Source organism: Prionailurus bengalensis, chromosome A1 (genome assembly GCF_016509475.1).
Source record: "Prionailurus bengalensis isolate Pbe53 chromosome A1, Fcat_Pben_1.1_paternal_pri, whole genome shotgun sequence".
NCBI lineage: Eukaryota > Metazoa > Chordata > Mammalia > Carnivora > Felidae > Prionailurus > Prionailurus bengalensis.
In genome coordinates, this window is record NC_057343.1 from 224,901,840 (window position 1) to 224,922,742 (window position 20,903).

Here is a 20,903-nt window from a genome sequence, read left to right on the forward strand (position 1 = left end):
GAAATATAAAAAAAAGATTGCAGTTTATGACCCAATTATAACAGCATTAAAAATGTAAGTAATAGCTACATTATTCAATAAAACTTTTTAGATACTCATAAGCATTTACAAAGCTTATTTATCTTAAAACATAAAACAACCCTTAAAGGATTTTTTCCTTTTTGCCTCTGATGTAGCTAGCAGTTGATGTCAGACACTTAAATCTTAGTTGCCATCAAGTGTAGACTCAGTTGGATCCATAGAAGTTTTGATCAGGGGCGAAGAGGAAATTGGATATTTTGAATGTTGACTGTGAGTTCTGCAGAAAATCTAAAATCGATCAGCCCAAAACAACCAGTTAGCCTCGCCAGGACTGGAGACTACAAGTCGTCAAAGCAGTTGTGGTAATGATCACTGAAACAGCATCAAGGAGTATTTATTGAGCACTTACTATATGTCAGGCATTGCATGCCATGTGTAATAATTTCATGCTTGTATCATCATGGACAAGGGCGACATTGTGGTTCTCCTTTTACAGAGGATGAAATTGATACATAGAATTAAATAATTTGCCCAAGATCACATGGTTAGTAAGAAGTGAACCTGGAAAATATTTCTAAGCCAGACAGAGGTTCAGCTCTTAAGTTCCCAATTTTTTTAATATAATTACAAATTTAAAACCTGGTTTAAGCTATTTATGGAATAAATATAAGAAAAATAGTGGATGTTCCAGAATCTGTACAGCTTATTGAGCCAGGGGTGGGGGTCTCCTTCTTGCCATATGGGGATAGATTTGATGTTATTTTGTTTTTGTTTAAAGGATTGGGTTCAGGGATGGCTACATACCATAAGGAGGAAAATTCATCCTAAATTGCCTGAGTAAGGGAATAGACATTTATTTATGCTAGAAATCTAATCTTTAGGGAGTCCAACGAGAATATGCTTTTGAAAAAAAATTCCCTAACACCTCCAAAATATGTACATTAGATACATATAGTGTGAATAAAGACAACGGACAGTTTCCAGGTAGATATGCGTGCCAAAAGTTGAAAAATCTTTGTGACACAGATGGCTGGAGAGTGAAGCAAATGGAAGTGTCAAGAAATGGAAAGTAACCCCATTAACTGAGCTAAAGAGTGGGGCTCAGGTGGAGGACCAGATGTACTCGTGATGCTGACATAATTGAAATAGTGTGATTTTCTCCACACTTGAGGACAAGGTAAATGGGAAATAAATCAATGATTAAACTCTAAAAAACCTAAAACTTTGAATCTTCTAATGAAAACACAAGAACTAAAAAAAAAATTAAGAAGTAGACGAAGGACTTTTCAACGTAAGATAAGAATCCAATAATCAAGAAGACATGAATTTAAATGAATAAGCATTTGAAAACATAGCCATCAAATAATAAAACTAATCCGAATCAAAAGAAAAATGAACTGAAATACTTAAAAACCTTCGTGGCGGACAGAGGACTATTTTGTATTACATAAGAAGATTTTTTTAATAACAAAAAATTCATTAGAACCAAATAAGAAAATGGGGAAATCCCATTAGCAGGAGATTCACAAGACAAAGAAACGTGTTAATTATCCACAGGAAAATACTCAAATTTCACTAGTAATTTAAGAAACCACAAAGGAGGAGGAGAAACCAATGTTCACCTACCAAAGTATGCAAGTCTGATAATTCACAAAGTTGTTAAAGTTGCAAGACTGTTAGCAGAAAGGTGAATTCCCATAGTTTGTTTTTTGTTGTTTTGTTTTGTTTTGTTTTGGATGGCAATTTAACAATATCTTTCAACATTTTAAGGAGAACATATCCATTTGTTGGACAATCTCTATTATAGAGAACTATTTTATGGATGTGTCCACATGGTTATACAAAGATATATGTGAAAGGATGCCCATTATGGTATTATTCATAATAATACACTTAAGGTCTGCTATTAAGGAAGTTTTCAAGTCAATGACTCTTCAAACATATACAGATTTCTTATGCAGCCTTAAAATGAATGAATTTGCATGTATATACATGCTGAAGATCTATATTGTTTTAGTGAGAAAATAAAAGTTTTCAGAAAGGCATGTGGAATAAGCTACAGTTTATTCTAGAAAATAAGGATGCGTTGTGCAGTATATGGGCACATAGGGCATATCTGAAAGAAACCCACATAGTGGTGAGGGTGATTACTTCTAAAAATGGGTTGTGGGCTTTATTTGCTATGAGAGTAATGCATTCTTCTTTATTAGAAACTACATATACATATAGATGTTATTTATAAAGTGATAATAAAAGCTGAAATGCAGGCTTGTGATAAAAACATTTATGTTTAAAAACATTTATGGTGCCTGATAAAATCATTGTTTTTATCATATACTCATTACTTAATTTGTGGATCATCCTGTCATAAGAAAAAAAAAATCTACTGTTTTGTATCTCTTTAATTCTTGAGAGAGAGAGAGAGAGAGGAAAGAAAGGCATTTTATGTGCTAAGAACTGATAGTGGCTGGCAATAAAATGTTAAAAAAATGGAAGGAAGGAAGGAAGGAAGGAAGGAAGGAAGGAAGGAAGGAAGGAAGGCAGGCAGGCAGGCAGGAAGGAAGGAGAAACAAGTCCTTAAATTTGAACAGGCTACAGACATATAAACATAAAATTTAAATATAGTGCTTGATTAGCAAAAATATAAGGGAACCATAAAGTGGAAAGTCCAGCTTGCAAACTTAGAGAAGACATCATCCTCAAATAATTTTACATAGTGTGCATGGGTTTGTAAATAGACAAGGAAAAAATTAAAAGGGCATTACACATAGAAGACACAATAATGCAAAATACTCTTGACCCTTATCTTCCCTATAGGTTTATGGTCTACTTAGGGTTGTATGTGCACGTGCGTGAGTGTGTGTGTATGTTGTTAAGGGGGAAATTAACAGGATTGTCGTACAAATGATGAATTCCTTTCACAGTGCAGCAGACTATACTATGAGAATACAGACAAGGCAGCACAAGAGACATCCTGAGTGTGCAAGTATTTGTCAGATTACTGTTTCTTGTACAGCTGTAGCACTAAGGGATGGTCAGGGAGCCCTCTGACTATGCTGTGTGCTATGTGACCACTGAGCAAAGCATAATGTGGTTGCATGATTCTTGTCAGTGGGTAATAATCAGCAGACAAAGTCTATGGCATTCTGAGTGGTTTCATAAAGAAATATACAAAACAAACTAGAGTGGTTGTCAATGCATGTTTTTCAATGTAATGTTTCTCTTTACCTCTTTGGTTTATATCGTTAAGTTTCAGCTATTATCTAGGGAATCATCTCTCTCTAGATCAGAGTTTTTCAACCTTGCCACTAATTGATGTATGAGACTGGATGATTCTTTGCTGTTCTGTGTATTGTAGGATATTCAGTGGCATCCCTGGCTTCCAAACTTTAGATGCTTAGTACCCTCCCTTCTGTTACCACCATATCACAGTGTCTTTAGACATTGCCAAATGCTATCAAATCCCCCCTCTGGGGGGGGTACTTTCTTAAAGCATTTCAAAATAGAAACATGAATTGGAGAATATGGTATTTGTTAAATTTATAGTCACTTCCAAAGAGACTCTCATATGGTTACAATGTTCAGATCATGTATTTTATGACCAAAAATGATTCTATCTGCTTAGGTCAACAATTTTCATGTTTTTTTCCTTAAATGTTTATTTATTTATTTTGAGAGAGAGAACGAGGAGAGAGTGAGAGAGAAGACACACACACACACACACACACACACACACACAAGCCAAGGAGGGGCAGAGAGAGGGAGAGAAAATCCCAAGCAGGCTCTGTGCTGACAGCAGAGAGCCTGATGAGAGGCTCAAACTCACGAACCCTGAGATCAGGACCTGAGCCGAAATCAAGAGTCAGAGGCTTAACAGACTGAGCCACCCTGGAGCCCCAGCAATTTTCATGTTTAATATTAATTGCCATATTCAAATGCACAATATTGTGAAAATAATGAGGTATACCACTGAATAAAGTTAGGTCATCTGTGCTTATAGAAAAGAAGTATAACAGTGTGGCTCCTTGAGAGTCATTATGACTGTCATTTTTAAAAGAAAATCTACTTGTTGTGTTATAGCATTGATTTAGAAAAGGACCATTTGCGTTGTGATGAATTCCTTGTAAGCTACTGGCTATCATATTGCATTTTTTTTCATTTTTTTTTATTTAAAAAAATGTTATTAAGTAAAACAAAGTGAACATGGATAGACAGAATAACAAAATATTCTGGAGGGTAAAATGTAACTCAAACGGGTCCATGAAGACACTCGCACGCACTTTATCAATGTAAATGTACAATTACTTCACTTTTTTCTCTAATGTGCTGCACATTATCATGCCAAGTGATGATTATTCTACTATTTTGTAGCAATTATTCTATAGAGTAATTGTCTTCTTTGTCCTTTAAACAACTTTAAAGAAGTATTTCTTTAATTTAGATTTTCTGTAACTTTATTAAATGCCTACATTCTTCAGAACTGAGACCTAAGAGGATGAAATAAAAAAGTTAATACCGATTGTTGTGGCGCAAAAAGGAAACTCACTCTGGGATGAAATTATACCTGCCTTTGGAATCAGCAGTCTACTGCATGTGTGGCATTTTAGAAATGAAAGTAGGATAAATAGGATTGTGCTTGGAAACATCATTGCCATTCTCAGAAAGCCACGATAAGGGTCTAAAGACATTTAGTGATGCTAAAATGGCATCTTGTTATTAAAAAGCTGGTAAAGGTGTTTTGATTATATAACTTGATAAATCTCCTTAAAGAAATAATTAAAACTACAATTTTAAAATAATAATTTAAAACAATAATTTCATCTTTTCTATTTTTATAGATACATAACCAAATTTATGCAATTATAATTTTCCTTTCACTGAGAATCAGTAGGTTTTAGTACAAATTTTGATTGTTCTGCAGTCACTCTAAATTTTCAAAAGTAATTACTCTGTATCTAGAAAATTTTCAAGGAAAACCATACTATATCACAACGCAATTTTCCTGAAAGTAAATTTCACATATTTTTTTTCCCACAAAAATTGTATAAATCTTTACCTCTACCCTCTTCTGTGTACTGATGAAAAGATACCTATAAGTAAAACTCACCTAATAATATTTAAGATATTGTAACACATTATAGAAATAATACATCTTAATTTCTGGAAGATAGAACACAATGTTTTATATTTTATTCAGATTATAAGTATGTAATTTATAAACCCTAACCTCAATGGAGCACAGATTCTTAGTTTGGCACATAGAGAAAAGATATGAAATTTACTGCATGACCCTTAAACTCCACAAGGTGCCGTGTCCTTGGAGATGTATTAAAACATCCTAATCTTTTTCATGTATTTGTTCCTCTACAATCTCTAACTCCCAGGCCTATTTCCATTTGCAGCTGTGTTCTTTGTTGCAGGGCAACAAGAAGAGACACCAGCTGTGCTTGCTTTATTGCACTGCTTGTTGGGGGACTGATTTAGTTCTGGCCAAACATCTTGGGAGCTTCACTCTGGATATCATCCAGGATTCTAGTAGCCATTTTAAAATCATTACCCTGGGGCTTAACTTCAGAATGAGATAATTTCAGTGAAATGAGGCTGACACTGCTGTTCTACATGCTAAATTAAAAGTGCATATGAGGAGTCACATTGAACAACTAATGAAGTGGAAATTGGGAGGAAAATTCTAAGTTTCATAACTTTTTTCCCCTCATAACTTTTCCCTTGTGTCAGTTAGCTTGTGTTTGGTAACAAATAAACCCACAACTTAGTGGCTCAAAACAGCATCCATTTTACAGTGAACTATGAGAAGGATATAAATTAAGAAAACAATCCCATTTACTAGAGCATCAAAAAGACTAAAATACTAAGGAATGCATTTAAGAAGGTGAAAAATTTGTATACTAATATCTGTAAAATATTAGTAAAATAAATTGGAGAGGACACAAATAAATGAAAAGGTATCCCATGTTCATGGATCAGAAGAATTAATATTGTTTAAGTGTTCATTCTGTCTAAAGTGATCTACGGATTCAATGCAATCCCTAGCAAAATGTCAGTGGCAGTTTTCACAAAAATAGAATAAACAATACTAATATTTTTATGGAACCTAAAAAGATTCCCTGATAGCCAAAGCAATCTTGGAAAAGAACAAAGCTAGAGGCATCACACTTCCTGATTGCAAGCCATATTACAAAGCTATAGTAATCAAAACAATATAGTATTGGCATAAAAGCAGACACTTAGATCAATGGAATAGGAAGAGAGCTGAGAAATATTCCTGTAAATATGGCCAATTATTGACAAAGGAACCAATAATATATAATGGGTAAATTTCTCCATTTACTCTTTATGAAAATAGACTAGACTTGGAATTCCCTTCTTAAAATTGATCAATTTATAATATAAAATACTTTGCTGGAATAATTTTTTCACCATAAATTGGACTCAAGTCACGAAACTTAAATCTTCACATCATGTTTTTAAAAATATATTTAAAGAGTGATTTTCTTGTGTATACCCCTCAGTGTAGGAAATTGAAATACAAAGCAAACCAATTAGAATTTTGACAATTCTAGATTCAACTTGTGTGCATGTAATGGTAAAAAGTATAATAGGTGTAATTTCCATAGTGGCCAATGGAAGATTTTGTTATATAAATTGACCTTGGAGCTTAACATGTCTCTTGGTGGAGATAATGCTTAAAAAAAATAAATCAGCACAACTTAAATTTCTTCCTAAAAGTAATCTTAGAGCATCCTAGATTATTATTTTGTCACTTACCACCTTGCCTTATAAATGACTTTAAACTTGTATGCTATTTTACTGGCCTCTTGGTTCTTTAACATATTATTTCTTTAATTTCCTTGTCATAAAACATTACAAACATAATGGGCAGTAAATAAACTATATATAAAATAAAAACAAACTGTGTGTATATATTTATAGAGATGGGGAGTTATTATTCCATATGATATTTTCCCTGTATTGTTATCATTTATTCATGAATATAGTTTCCAATTAAAATCATTCTAATTTTTCACAAAAGTTCACTAGTATTTTACATAAATTCATCCTAATAATGACCAATTGTGTTATTTCCTCCTCTCTTCCTCCCTCCCTCCCTTCCTTCCTTCCTTCCTTCCTTCTTACTGGAAGAATAGACCTAACCAAAAATCTCATACTAAATACTTTCCATTAGTTAATTATCACTGATAATCTTAATTAATGTATGCCCTTACCCCTATATTTTAACAAAAGTACGTGATTTGAAATCTTTATAAAATTTTATAAATAAAAAAAAAAGATTTGTGTGTGAAATCAATGTATCAGGGCATATGCTCTTGAAATCTCTTTCTCAAATCGTACACGTGCAAAAAATGCAGCCTCAGGTTTAACTGAACTTGATTCCTAATTCTATTATGAATTTTGTATTTTTTTTTGAGACACCATTTTGGGTGAGTCATTTTTTAGGAATCATATACAGAGTGAAGGAACAGTGAGCCAGGATAGAGTAAAGGCAGAGCAATGAGGTATGAATGTTCAGTGTTCAGGCGTAGAGAGAAGTGTCAGCCTGAGGTTTGGTAGGCCCTGCTCCTAGGTACAGAATAAATGCATAGCAATCAACTATATGTAGAAGGAAGTGATCAGGAATTGGGTAAAAACACTGCAATCAGATATAACTAGGAGACAGAGTAATGAGGCGTAGACAGAAGGCAGAGTGATCAGGTAGAGAGGTCACAGTGAGGAAGAAGAATGTTTGTGCCATTATGGATTCCTGGTGCCATCTATCAGATATCTTTGTACCCACTAGTTTTCAGTGATCAGTCAGTCCTTGATTGGCAGGGCTCCCTGCTGTCTCATTTGTGAGTCCTCTTGAGATCAACTGGGTTTCTCTTGGATACGTTTCATTTCCCTCCTTAGTAAATGGGGAATATTATTCTTGCTCCCTTCTACCGGTAAGGAGAGAACTCAGAAGTTCAGGCTAGTCCCTTTTTTGCCTGCACAAGCCAAGTGGCCTCTTTAAATCTTCTGCTGCCGTGTCTCCTCGAAGCGCCTCTTCTGCAGAAGAGGGCACTAGTCTGAAAGCTGATCACAGCATTACAAGTACATAGCAAGAAATAAGCACACACACAAACATAAGCAGATTTGATGGCTTCTGTTTTATTCAGCTGTGTGTGGCCATTTGTTATGTAGCGATAAGAAATACAACCAAGTAGAAAAGTCTAAATATGCATGAAAGAGCTATGTAGAATGTCACGTGGTTATTGAAATTATATGTGTTTAGTTGGCATGGGAATATTCATGACGTATCATTAGGTGCAAAAGAAGCTGCAAGGTGTTCTCTTTAGTATATACATAATTACATGATAGACATTTGAATACACCAAGATAAAACTATGGAAAGACATACAATACGCTATTAAGATTGCTTTTCTGAAGGGAAATGACACCGCATTTGTATTTATTTTTCTCACTAAGATCATGCTGTACTTCTCTGATTTAAAATACTCAGTTTATCACTGAGGCATAATTTAAACTGTTCTGATATATCTCCCCTTGGCATGTCAAAGAGGATATTCAAAAAAGAAACCATAAATATTTCAAAAAGAAACCATAACAACAAGATAGAGTAACAAAAATGAGTAAGAGATGCTGAAAATTCCTGGAGCGTTGAAAACATTGAAAATTGAATAGGGGAAAAGAGGTCAGATTTATAACCCTGAGGATTAAAGGTGAAAATTGTTCTATCCATGAAAGCCCTAGGAGATTCAAAAACACAGAACGACCTGGGGAAGTCACACAGGCAACTTAATAAATTAAAGCTTTTATAACAAGAAAGACTTTTTTCAATCTCATCTGTGCATACAAAGAAAATGTGTTTCTATTCTATTGTGAAGCTGTTGATGATTTCCCCCTAAATACTTAGGGGTATTGGAACATGGGAATGAAGCAGAAAATAGCTTTCAGTGAACGAAAATTCCCTATCAGAGAGGAACAACAATAAAAAAAGAGTAAAAGAGATTTACCAGGGGGCAAATGTCACAGTCCCTTCTGATGGAAGTCATTCTTCTCTTTTGGGGGACACAAAAGTCCTTGACCCACTGGGCATCCATCCAGCCACACTTATTTAGAGGTAGCATTCCTATTTTAAAGGGTAAGCATCAACTCAATTTCTGTTTGAACTTTAAAATTTTTCAGCTTTATTGAGTTGTAGTTGACCAAAGGAATTTTATTTATTTAAGGTGTGCAACTTCCTATTTTTGATGTATGTGTTCACTATGACAAGATCACCATGATCAAGCTGATTAACATATTCATCATCTCACTCAGTCAACATTGCCTGCCTTCTTCCCTCCCTCCCTCTCCCCCTCCCTCCCTCCATCCCTCCTTACCTCCATCCCTTTCTTCCTCCTTCCTCCCTCCCTTCCTTCCTCCTTCCTTCCTTCCTTCCTTCCTTCCTTCCTTCCTTCCTTCCTTCTTTCCTGTGATGAGAATGAAAGATCCATGTTGTTAGAAAATTTCAAATATGCAATATAGTATTGTTAACTATATAGTCACCATGCTGTTTTCTAAATCTACAGAAACTATTCATCTTGAATAACTGATATTTTATACCATGTGACCACCATCTCCCCATTTCCCCTCACTCCATAGCCCCTGGAAACTATCATTCTACTATCTGCTTTGTGAGTTTGAGTATTTCAGATTCCACATTTCAGTAAGATAATATATCTGGCGTTGTGTGCCTGACTTATTTCCCTTAGCATAATCACCTCCAGTTTTCCCTACATTGTTGGAAATGGCAGGATTTCCTTCTTCCTTAAGGCTGAATAATCTTCCAATATATATTCCATATATTTTTGCTTATTTCACATTTTCTTTAGTCATTTGTTTTTTGATGGACATTTAGACATTGAAGTTGTTTCTATATCTTGCCTGTTGTAATTAATGCTGCAGTGACAGGACAGTGAAAATATCTCTTTCACATATAGTGATTTCATTCACTTTGGATTTATTTACATACTCAGAGGTGGGATAACTGGATCATATGATAGTTCTTGTAAATTGTTGAGGAAACTTTATACTGTGTTTTTTTTAATATAATGGCTATACCGATTTACATTTCCACCAACAGTGTCCAGTGGTACATTTTCTTCCCACCCCTGCCAACACTTATCTTTTATCTTTCTTATAATAGTCATTCTAACAGATGTGAAGTCATATCTCATTAAGCCTTTCATTTACGTTTCCTTGATGATTAGTGACATCAAACAGCAGTGTACCCATTAGCCATTTGTATTTCTTTTGAAAAACATCTATTTGGATCCTTTGCATTTTTTAAAGATTGGATTACTTGTTTTTTGTTTGTTTGTTTTTTGTTTGTTTGTTTTGCTATTGAGATGTATCAGTTTCTTTTAGATTTTCGATATTAAGTCCTTATTAAAAATAAAGTTTGCAAACATTTTCTCCTATTTCCAGGGTTGTCTTTTTACTGTTGACTGTTTTCTATGCTGTGCAGAAGCTTTTTACCTTGATGCAATTCCATTTGTCTATTTTTATTTTTTTTTTCTGTGTTTTGGTGCCATATCCAGAAAATCATTGCCAAGACCAATTTCAAGAAGTTATCTCTATGTTTTCTCCTACATTTCTCCTGTTTCTTTATTCCGACTCTCTCCCTCTCTCTCTCTCTATATATATAGATAGATAGATAGATAGATAGATAGATAGATAGATATGTCTGTTTTTATACTATTTTCATTATTGTGGCTTTGTAATATATTATGAAATCAAGGTGTGATGCCCCCAGTTTTGTTCTTTTTGCTTATTTGTTTTGACTATTAAGGGTCTTTTGTGTTTCCATATGAATTTAGAGGTTTTGATAAGGATTTTATTGAATCTGTGCATCACTTTGGGTGTTGGGGACATTCAAAAAATATTAATTCAACTCATTTTTTAAACACAAAAGACAGGAGTTAAACAAATTGAATAATTATCCATTACAGAGAAACAAAGATAATTCAGATAAAATAGAATAATTTAAATTAAAATTCTAATTTGCTGACACTGAAATCTGAGGTTTTACTGCATTCATTAAACAGGAGTAGACTGAAATGAAGAGCAAAGTTTTCAAGGAACAAAAAAAATTGATTTCTAAAATCAGAGGTGCCTGGGTGGCTTAGTCAATTAAGCATCCAAGTCTTGATTTCAGTTTGGCTCATGATCTTGTAGTTTGTGAGTTCAAGCCTCTTATCAGGCTCTGTGCTGACAGCATGGAGCCTCTTGAGATTCTCTCTCCCCCTCTCTCTCTGCCCCTCCCTGTTCTCTCTTTCTCTCTCACTCAAAAAATAAATAAACTAAAAAAAATTAATAATATAATAAATAAAGTAAGATGCTGAAATTAAAACAAATAATAATCAGTGGACTGAATGATGTGATGGTCATAGCTGAAGATTAAGTTGGTGATCTAGCAAATAAAGCCAGGGACATCTTACTTTGTGTAGTGCAAACAAGACAAGTGGAAAAGCATATATGACATAGTAATAGACATGGATGATCAACTAGAAGTATTTTTCTTCTGTTGTGGGAAAAAAAGATATATACATATTTTAAGTTTATTTATTTATTTTGAGAGACAAGAGGGCGGAGGGGCAGAGAGAGAGGGAGAGAAAGAATGCCAAGCAGGCTTCTTGCTGTCAGCACACATCCTGATGCAGGGCTAGATATCATGAACCATGAGATCATGACCTGAGCGGAAATCAAGAGTCAGATGCTTAACCAACTGAGCCACCCAGGTGCCCCTCCCCCCGCACACACAAAGAATATATTGAACAAAAGAAAACCTGAGTTTTCAACTTGAAAAAATATAAATAAGCACCAAGCAGGAAAACTAATTAATTTAATTAAAACTAATTAATTAATTAATTAATTAACTAATTTGAGAACCCACATTCAAATTTCCTTGGATAATGAAATTTTAAAATGTAATGTAAAAAAGAGATAAGTTTTGGGGTACCTGGGTGGCCCAGGTGTTTGAGCATCTGACTTCAGCTCAGGGCATGACCTTGTGGTTCATGAGTTGGAGCCCCACATGGACTTATTGCTGTCAGTGAAGATCTGGATTCAGATCCTCTGTCCCCCTTGTCTCTGCCCCTCCCCAACTCGTGCTCTCTCAAAAAAAAAAAAAAGAGAGAGAGAAGTGTTTAAAGACAAATATTTCTCTGAATTACAGTTTTCATGAGCAAAGATACAAATGAAAAAGACAATGAAAAACTGGATAAAAATTCTTTCATTGCAGCATCATGATTATCAATAAAATATTAGAGAAAATAATTTTTCTGATATGAAAATACTTAGAAAATTTCAGACATGGAAAGACTAGGAAAAATCAACAACCATATCTACTGCCAAAGCATGAATATACTAGAAGTATTTATTATTAAGAACTTTAGCAAATTACTAAACTACACAGTATTTCTAGAAAGAAGGATATTTGGATTTAGAAAATGAGTAGAAAATATGCCATATGCCTTAAGAACTGTGAAAAAGCATTTGATCTTGATTCTGTTAACATTCTCATTTTTGTGATAAAAGCTTAGAAATCTAGACATTTTCATCGTTTCACATTATTCAAGTCACATTAATGGGTTTCGCAGAGAATAATTTTTGTCATCAAATAGTGCTTACTCTTGACTTTTTAAAATAATTTATGGACATAAGGTAAGACCAACAAAATGAGAATGAGCAAAGGCTATTTACTCAGAGTTTGCTATAACAAGACGATTAACCACAATCACTCACTTGCATTTTTGCACAGACTCCAAAGCAGGTCGAAGAGTTGGAAAGGTTTATAGTGAACCAAAGAGAAAGTTTTGAGTATGCCATGATTGGAGGAGTTGTCATAGAGAAACTGTAGGTGGGTGACCTAGAAGCAGAGCGTTGTATATGATTGGAAGGGGAGAAAGGGGGGCACGTGGGTGGCTCAGTCGGTTGCGCGTCCGACTTCGGCTCAGGTCACGATCTCGCAGTCCATGAGTTCGAGCCCCGCGTCGGGCTCTGGGCTGATGGCTCAGAGCCTGGAGCCTGCTTCTGATTCTGTGTCTCCCTCTCTCTCTGCCCCTCCCCCGTTCATGCTCTGTCTCTCTCTGTCTCAAAAATAAATAAATGTTTAAATAAAAATTAAAAAAAAGGAAGGGGAGAAAGGTGTAGAGAAACTGCAAGTTATTGATTAAGTCCTGGCCATTTGGGGCTGAATGTTATTATTTGACTTCCTGGATTGTTGGTAAGGTGAATCATTTAACTTCCTAGACATACGACTTACGGAGAATAAATAGCCTGGTTCCTGGGCTGGTTATTGTAGATAATGGGTTGGTTTCTTGGGCTGTTTGCTACAAACTGTGAGTCAGAGTTCTGTTTTAATTTATGGTCTCAACATTGCCCATTTATATACAGTCTCAAATAAAACCTTAGAAAAAGCATAAAAGATGTAATATAATGTGTACCATCAAAGAAAGCCATAGAAAATCATTAAGTCATGATATACTATGTACCACATAGACTTAAATCATGTAACTGACAAAAATTATGACTGAAAAGGTGATAAATTATACATATTTTCTCCAAAATCATTAGGAGAATACTATTTGCTACCTAAAATTATTGAAGTAAAATATAGCATTACTTAATTATTAATTAAAACTAATAACGTAAAGGGTACCTGGATAGCTCAGTTGGTTAACCATCTGACTTCAGCTCAGGTTATGATCTTACAGTTTGTGAGTTTGAGCACCACATCAGGCTCTGTGATGACAACTGGGAGCCTAGAGCCTGGTTCAGATTCTGTCTCCCTTTCTCTCTGACCATCCCCCACTTGTGTTCTCTCTCTCTCTCTCTCTCTCTCTCTCTCTCTCTCTCTCTCTTTCTCTCTCTCTCTCTCTCTCAAAAATAAATGAATAAACAAAAAGTAAATAAATAAATAAAATTAATAATGTAATTAAATTGCATGATGCAAGAGGTGTTGGGAGGTAATTGTGATGCAATGAATACTTCATGTTTAATTATGATATAGCAATGAATAATTTTCAGTTGTGATACAATCAGAAAATTTTAAATTATAATGAAAGAACAAGCAGTAGGACAAAGAGTTGGTATACCCAAACAGTGGATCTGGTGAGAGTGAGCATAGAAACTAAGAAGTAAAGAGGCTTCTAATTGTATATATGCACATTTTTTTCTAGTTTATTGGGGGGGGGCTACTTTAAAAATATACAGATTAGGGGCACCTTGGTGGCTCAGTCAGATGAGCATCTGACTCTTGATTTGGGCTCGGGTCTTGATCCCAGGGTCATGGGATCAATCCCCACATTGGGCTCTGCCCTGAGAGTGGAGCCTACTTTAAGGTTCTCTCTCTTTCCCTCTGTCCACTTTCCCTGCTTGTGCTCTCTCTCTAAAATTAAAAATAGGTATACATTTGCATATATGAATATTTAATATAATGAAAATTCACCTGAAATAATATTGCACTATTCAGAACAATGCTGAATTTAGTAAAAATTTTTATTTTTCAAATAGAATTTTCTCCACTGAAAATTAAAGCAATTTATAGATATAATTTCTAATGTTTGATAAGAAACTGATATTAAATCCACAGCAGTGCAATGAGCTTAATTAGCACATCTGCTAAATTAAAGAAACGACTGGTGAACACTTTGAGAAATATTGAAGTTTTTAATTATGTGTGTATATATATATAAAATTTTCATGCATATACGAACATTTTCTCCACTTCAAAAAACAATTTTCTCTCAAAATCTCATGATTTTATTTTGCATAGAATGAACAACTCTCTGAAGTACGTATTTGTCAGATTCCCATATGTTGACTAATTTAACGTTTGAATGCAAAGAACACAGATTTTCATTTAAAAGTACTCACTGTATTAGAATTGAGTACAGAACCTAACCTTTGTATCTGGTCAAGTATAGTCGTTACTCAGAAAAACAATGCAAGGTAGCTGGGGAGAGACCCGTTAATACCGAATGTATCACACAGAGTTTAAGCAGGAAAACAAAATCCACTGTTAATTAGATCAAGAGCAGGAATCACATATGTGGAATAAGTTACAAAAATGAAAGAGGTAAAAAACCAACCAAGCTGCAGGTCATGAGGCAACCAGCGAAGGAGTCCTGTATCCCTAGGGCTAGAAGAGTCGTGTTACCTGACCCTAGGAGCTGGCTTCGTTGCATGGATCCGGGGAAGAAGGGAGCTCAGAGGGGGCTGAAACCATTGCAGAAGCGCACACTGCCAGAGATACCACCCTAAGCAGAAGGAGGGCGGGAGGGTGGCAGGGAGGTAGACAGAACGGAAATAGGCACACCTTTCCTTCTGCATTGCAGTTTTCCTCTAGTCCCCACCTTTGTTTAGGTGGTAAGGAAGATTCTAGAAGGGCACAGCAGTATTGTAGGTACCTGGAGATTACTTCTGCTAAGTAGTACAGACACATCTTTATGTTACAAGATGTCTTTATTGAATTGGCCTTTCACCATGTAGGCAGAAGGTAGAAATTTAATGCTACCTCTCCCCCAAATAGATGCAGTTGGATGGCCATTACATACCACCAAGGAAACATGCACACACACACACACACACACACACACACACACACACACACACAAAGGTGAAGACACTGTAACTATTGAACTCAATGGAACTATTAAACTCCATCATGACTGGTTGGAGAAATAGATGGTAGGGGAAAGAATGTCACATATCAACACAGATAAGACCAGGCTTGAATTCCGCCTTTTCTAAATGTCAGCTACACAACCTTTTTGGACCTCAATGCCCTCATCTGTAAAATGGCATTAAATGTAATTTTCTCAGTAGATTGATCTAATTATTCAATTAAATGACAGAGGGATACCTGGGTGGCTCAGTGGGTCAAGCGTCAACTTCGGCTCAGATCATGATCTCACAGTTTGTGGGTTTGAGCCCCGCATCGGGCTCTGTGCTAACAACTCAGAGTCTGGAGCCTGCTTCAGATTCTGTGTCTACCTCTCTCTCTGCCCCTCCCCTGATCACACTCTGTCTCTCTCTCAGAAAGAAAGAAACCTAAAAAAATTAAATGTCATAGAGCAGAGTGTTTTTCATATAATTGGTACTAAATTCATGTTACTTCCTGAATTATTATTCTTTTTCTTTTTAAGGAATATACAATAAAATTTACTTGAATAATGTGAAATTTCACATTATGCAGTTCCATAAAAGGGTTCTAGTTGAAAGTACACAGAACTTATGATGGCCATGATTTAAAATACACAGTTACAGGGTTACCTGTGTAGCTCAGTCTATTAAGCATCTAACTCTTGATTTCAGCTCAGGTCATGATCTCACTGTTTTGGGTTTGAGCCCTGTGTCAGGCTTTGAGCTGACAGCACGGAGCCTGCTTCAGATTCTGTCTCCCCCGCTCTCTCTGCCCCTCCCGTACTCACACTCCTCTTCCTTCTCTCCCCCTCTCTCTCTCAAAAATAAATATATAAACTTTTTAAAAATTAAAAAAAAATAATACACAGTTACAATAGTGATTTTTGTTTTGGTACCAGATGTTTCAGAAGTGTTCTTGCAGAAGGATTTTTTAAAAATCCAGTGACTCCTGGGTGAATACTCAAAGCTTTATCAAATTACACAATGGCTGGAATCCTGTGTTATTGCTCTGTTGGTGAAATTACAGTCCTCCTGTGTAGAATGAAATTTTAGTTGTATCTTGATGACTATTGCTTTTTCACACTCCCTGGAAAAATCTTCTGAGAATTAAGCCCTAAGAGATTCCTTCAGAGAGATTCTCTGCCTACATAAATCCTTAGCTTATTTTTACTCAGAGTTCTTGCTCAACATTGATTCACTTGATATTTTAACAGAGCTGTGAACCCTGACAAATCATGCATAACGATTTGCAATCTCAGAGAATATTTGCTTGTATTAAAATGCCTTATTAAATATTTCAGATTGGTCTTTAGAGACTTTCAAAAAGTCCACTCTTTCTGCTTCTCCATTGATATGTAACTTTCTAAAATGTGTGCTATTTATAAAGCTGTAGTACAAAAAAGAAACCAAATGAAAAGAGTGACACAGAGCAATTCCCAAAGGAAACAAGGCTTAAATTTTATTGCAGAAAAGATATCTTGAAAGCTTTTTTATGTACTTTAATCTATTATTTTTTTTCAAATTTGTATACAACATCAGCTGAAAGGTACTAATCCCTAGCATGGGAACAGTTAAGTATGTGCCACAGGAAATATTTAAGATGAAAATTTTGTACACTAAATAGCAAGTGAAGCTTTAAAAAGCTTTTGTGTTTTTTTTTAAATAGGAAATAGTTGTAAAATTAAAGCTTATAAAGCACTTTTAAAGTTTTCTTTGATTGGAAGCCAGTTATAAACAGAAGGGGCTACCGGTTGAATATATATTGACCAATATATAATAATTTCTAGAAAAAATAGATTATTTTAATATTGTAGAATAATGGAATTTTTGTCATTACTTCATATATTTTCATTTGGAAATACAACATTATAAAGAATAATAATTTTTCCACTATGCATACAATTGGGGGACATAGTATGAATAAAGGAATTGAATTGTCCAATGTGGGATACCCTTCTTAGAATAAATACTGATTTGTTTTCTCTTTTTAACCAGGAAGTAAAACTCTTCATTAACATAACCAATATATCTCATTAACTTACTGAAAAAATGCCAAAAAGTATATCACTAGTAGTGCCTAATGTTTTAAAAAAGTCAGACACCATTAATTTCTACCTACTTTTATCAACTTATGAGAATAACTTTTATTGTATCTCATTTATGATATAGCTGGTATCACATAGCATAGGGAATTACCATCTTTGTGTGTGTGTGTGTGTGTGTGTGTGTGTGTGTGTGTGCGCGCACGCGCATCTGTGACTTGTAACTTTAGATTCTTTGACAGATTCAGTTAAAGAACACCTGTAAATCCTGAGAATAAATGTAATTTCTTCCCACTGACACTGTAACACATTTTATTAGTTTGCTAAGGCTTCTGTAAGAAAGTACTGGCAAGCCAAGCAACTTAAACAACAAAACAAATTTTGTTTCCCTGTTCTCAAAACTAGAAGTCTGAGGACTTAAGTGTTAGCGGGGTCATGTTTCCTCTAAAGTACTGGAAAGACATTTGTCCCAAGCCTCCCCTTCAGCCTCTAGTGCTTTGATGGAAATTTTTCCTTTCAGTTCTTGTTTAAGAATCACCCCAATATCTGTCTTCATCTTCATGTAAAGTACTCTGTGTGCATGCGTGCGTGCGTGCGTGTGTGTGTGTGCGTGTGTTTCCACATTCCTCATTTTTATAAGGACACCAGTCGTATTAGAGTAGTAGGACTTTATCTTAATTAATTATGCCTACAGTGACCCTATTTCCAAATAAGATGGCCATGACGTCCTGGAGTCTAGAACTTCAACACATGAACGTTGAAGGGAACCAATTCAATTCATAACAGACACCCTGAAGGGTTCTATTTTTTAGGTTATCTATTTTTTAATGAAAAAAAAAGGTTTTTTTCCTAATGTAAAAGAACTCCCCAAAGCACTTAAGGGTTCTTAAAATGTCGCCATCTAGGTTTCAGATACGTAAGAAAGTAAGATACGTATATCTTTTTCTTTGGGCCTGAAACTTCCCTACCAATTCTCCTTGTAAGAAATCCTTCAACAATTGGGCAAAGGACTTATTTTCCATCCTCGCTATTTATTTTGACCCTTACTGTATCAGGGGCAGGCTGATTTTTGGTTGGGCTATATGCTGTACATGTACGTGTGTTCCCTTCAGCCAGCAATCTGTGTATGAAGAGTGGTGTCCTCATACCTTCAGATGCCACCAAAGTAGAGTGACACAGGTAATTTCCTCTCCCTTGCTTCATGCACATTAGAATTGCCCAACACCTATGAGACCTACTCTATAGAGATGTGTATAACTGTTAATGACCATACATTTTGACCAAGATATAGGGTTGTTATATTTGCTTTCTCTTCCCAGGATCCCTTCTCTGCTCGTTTCTTGGTGCTACTTTAAACCATCACTTACATAATACCAGCAGGCTACCTTTCTTTCTTTTCTTTCTCCTTTTCTTATTGTTCTTTATTTCACTTGTCACTCCATTCATGCCTTTCAGCTTTCATGTAGCAAGACTGAACTTTTATAGACACTTTAAGCCAAGCAGAAGAATTTTTTTTTCTTTTTCTTTCTTTCTTTTTTTTTTTTTTTTGTCATGTAGTGACCCAGCCTATTACCGCAAATGAGGTATGATCTTGCACAATTTGTCTTTATCAGATTTCTCTATGGAATGGTTGACTGGGGACTGTTTTTAAGACATTAAAAACTGTTTAAAACCTGAATAACTATTGCAAGGCCAGAGCAAATTTTAAAACCTGAGGATTTTATAAGTGTGGCTCCTTAAAAGATGACTATTTTTTTAAATTCTTTTAATGTTTATTTATTTTTGAAAGACAGAGAGAGAGCACGAGCTGGGGAGGGGCAGAGAGAGAGTAAGACACAGAATCCGAAGCAGGCTTCAGGCCCTGAGCTGTTTGCACGGAGACCGATGTGGGGCTCGAACCCACCAACTGCAGATATCATGACCTGAACCAAAATTGGACGCTTAAACAACTGAACCACCCAGGTGCCCCAAAGATGACTATTATTCTAATACTTCTATCTATACTCTTCTCTCCTATCTGAATCTCAGTAACCCCTATCTGCCAGGTGCGATCAGCATTTTTCCTATCAGATCAAAGATTTGACCGATATAATTTTATAACACGTTAGCCACATCGTGGGCTTTTTACAGAGCTTGTCTGGGCACTTACTACGTATTTCAATTTTTTTTTTTTTTTTCAGTGTGGCTCCAACAAAAATGTCTCCTAAACCTACTTTTATTTGTAGACTTATTTATTTGGAGATTGGTATTCTCTGAACAGGTTGGAGAGATAAATATGAAGTATTCAATGAATTTTGTGACATCACAGAAAAACTCATTAACACTCTATAAGCATCATACTAATAATTAGAACTAGGAGTGAAAGAGGCAGTGGACAAACTCACTCCTCTAAGTGTAATGGAGCTAGGACGTGCAGTGCTGCAATGAGGAAAATCATGGTGCCCACACAAGCCTAAACAAGGCTTTCTGGGGCGCCTGGGTGGCGCAGTCGGTTAAGCGTCCGACTTCAGCCAGGTCACGATCTTGCGGTCTGTGAGTTCGAGCCCCGCATCGGGCTCTGGGCTGATGGCTCAGAGCCTGGAGCCTGTTTCCGATTCTGTGTCTCCCTCTCTCCCTGCCCCTCCCCCGTTCATGCTCTGTCTCTCTCTCTCCCAAAAAAATAAATAAATGTTGAAAAAAAATTTAAAAAAACAACAACAAGGCTTTCTAAGAGTGGAATATCATTGAAGCAAGGGAGTGGTTTTGTTTTTCATTTGAACTTTTAATTGTGAGATTATGGATTCACATGCAGCCATTAGAAATGATATGGACAGGGGCTCCTGGGGGGCTCAGTCGGTTGAGGGTCCAACTTCGGCTCAGGTCATGATCTCATGGTTCATTGGTTAGAGCCCCGCATTGGGCTCTGTGCTGACAGCTCGGAGCCTGGAGCCTGCTTCTATTTCTGTGTCTCCGTCTCTCTCTGCCCCTCTTCTTTCTTTCTCTCTCTCTCTCTCTCTCTCTCTCTCTCTCTCAAGAATAAACATTAAAAAATTAAAAACAAAAGACACGATATGGACAGATCCTTTGTATCCTTAACTCAGTTTTTTTTCAGTGATATAACATACAAAATTATCATCTTGAAAAACTATACAAAAT

General features: G+C 35.7%; 1 protein-coding gene across 5 annotated transcripts in view; it reads left to right on the top strand.

Annotated features, from left to right (window-relative positions):
* Positions 1-20,903, top strand: part of CDH18 (cadherin 18) — a 1,036,719-nt gene that overhangs the window by 777,919 nt on the left and 237,897 nt on the right. The gene's annotated exons all lie outside the window — the stretch shown is intronic.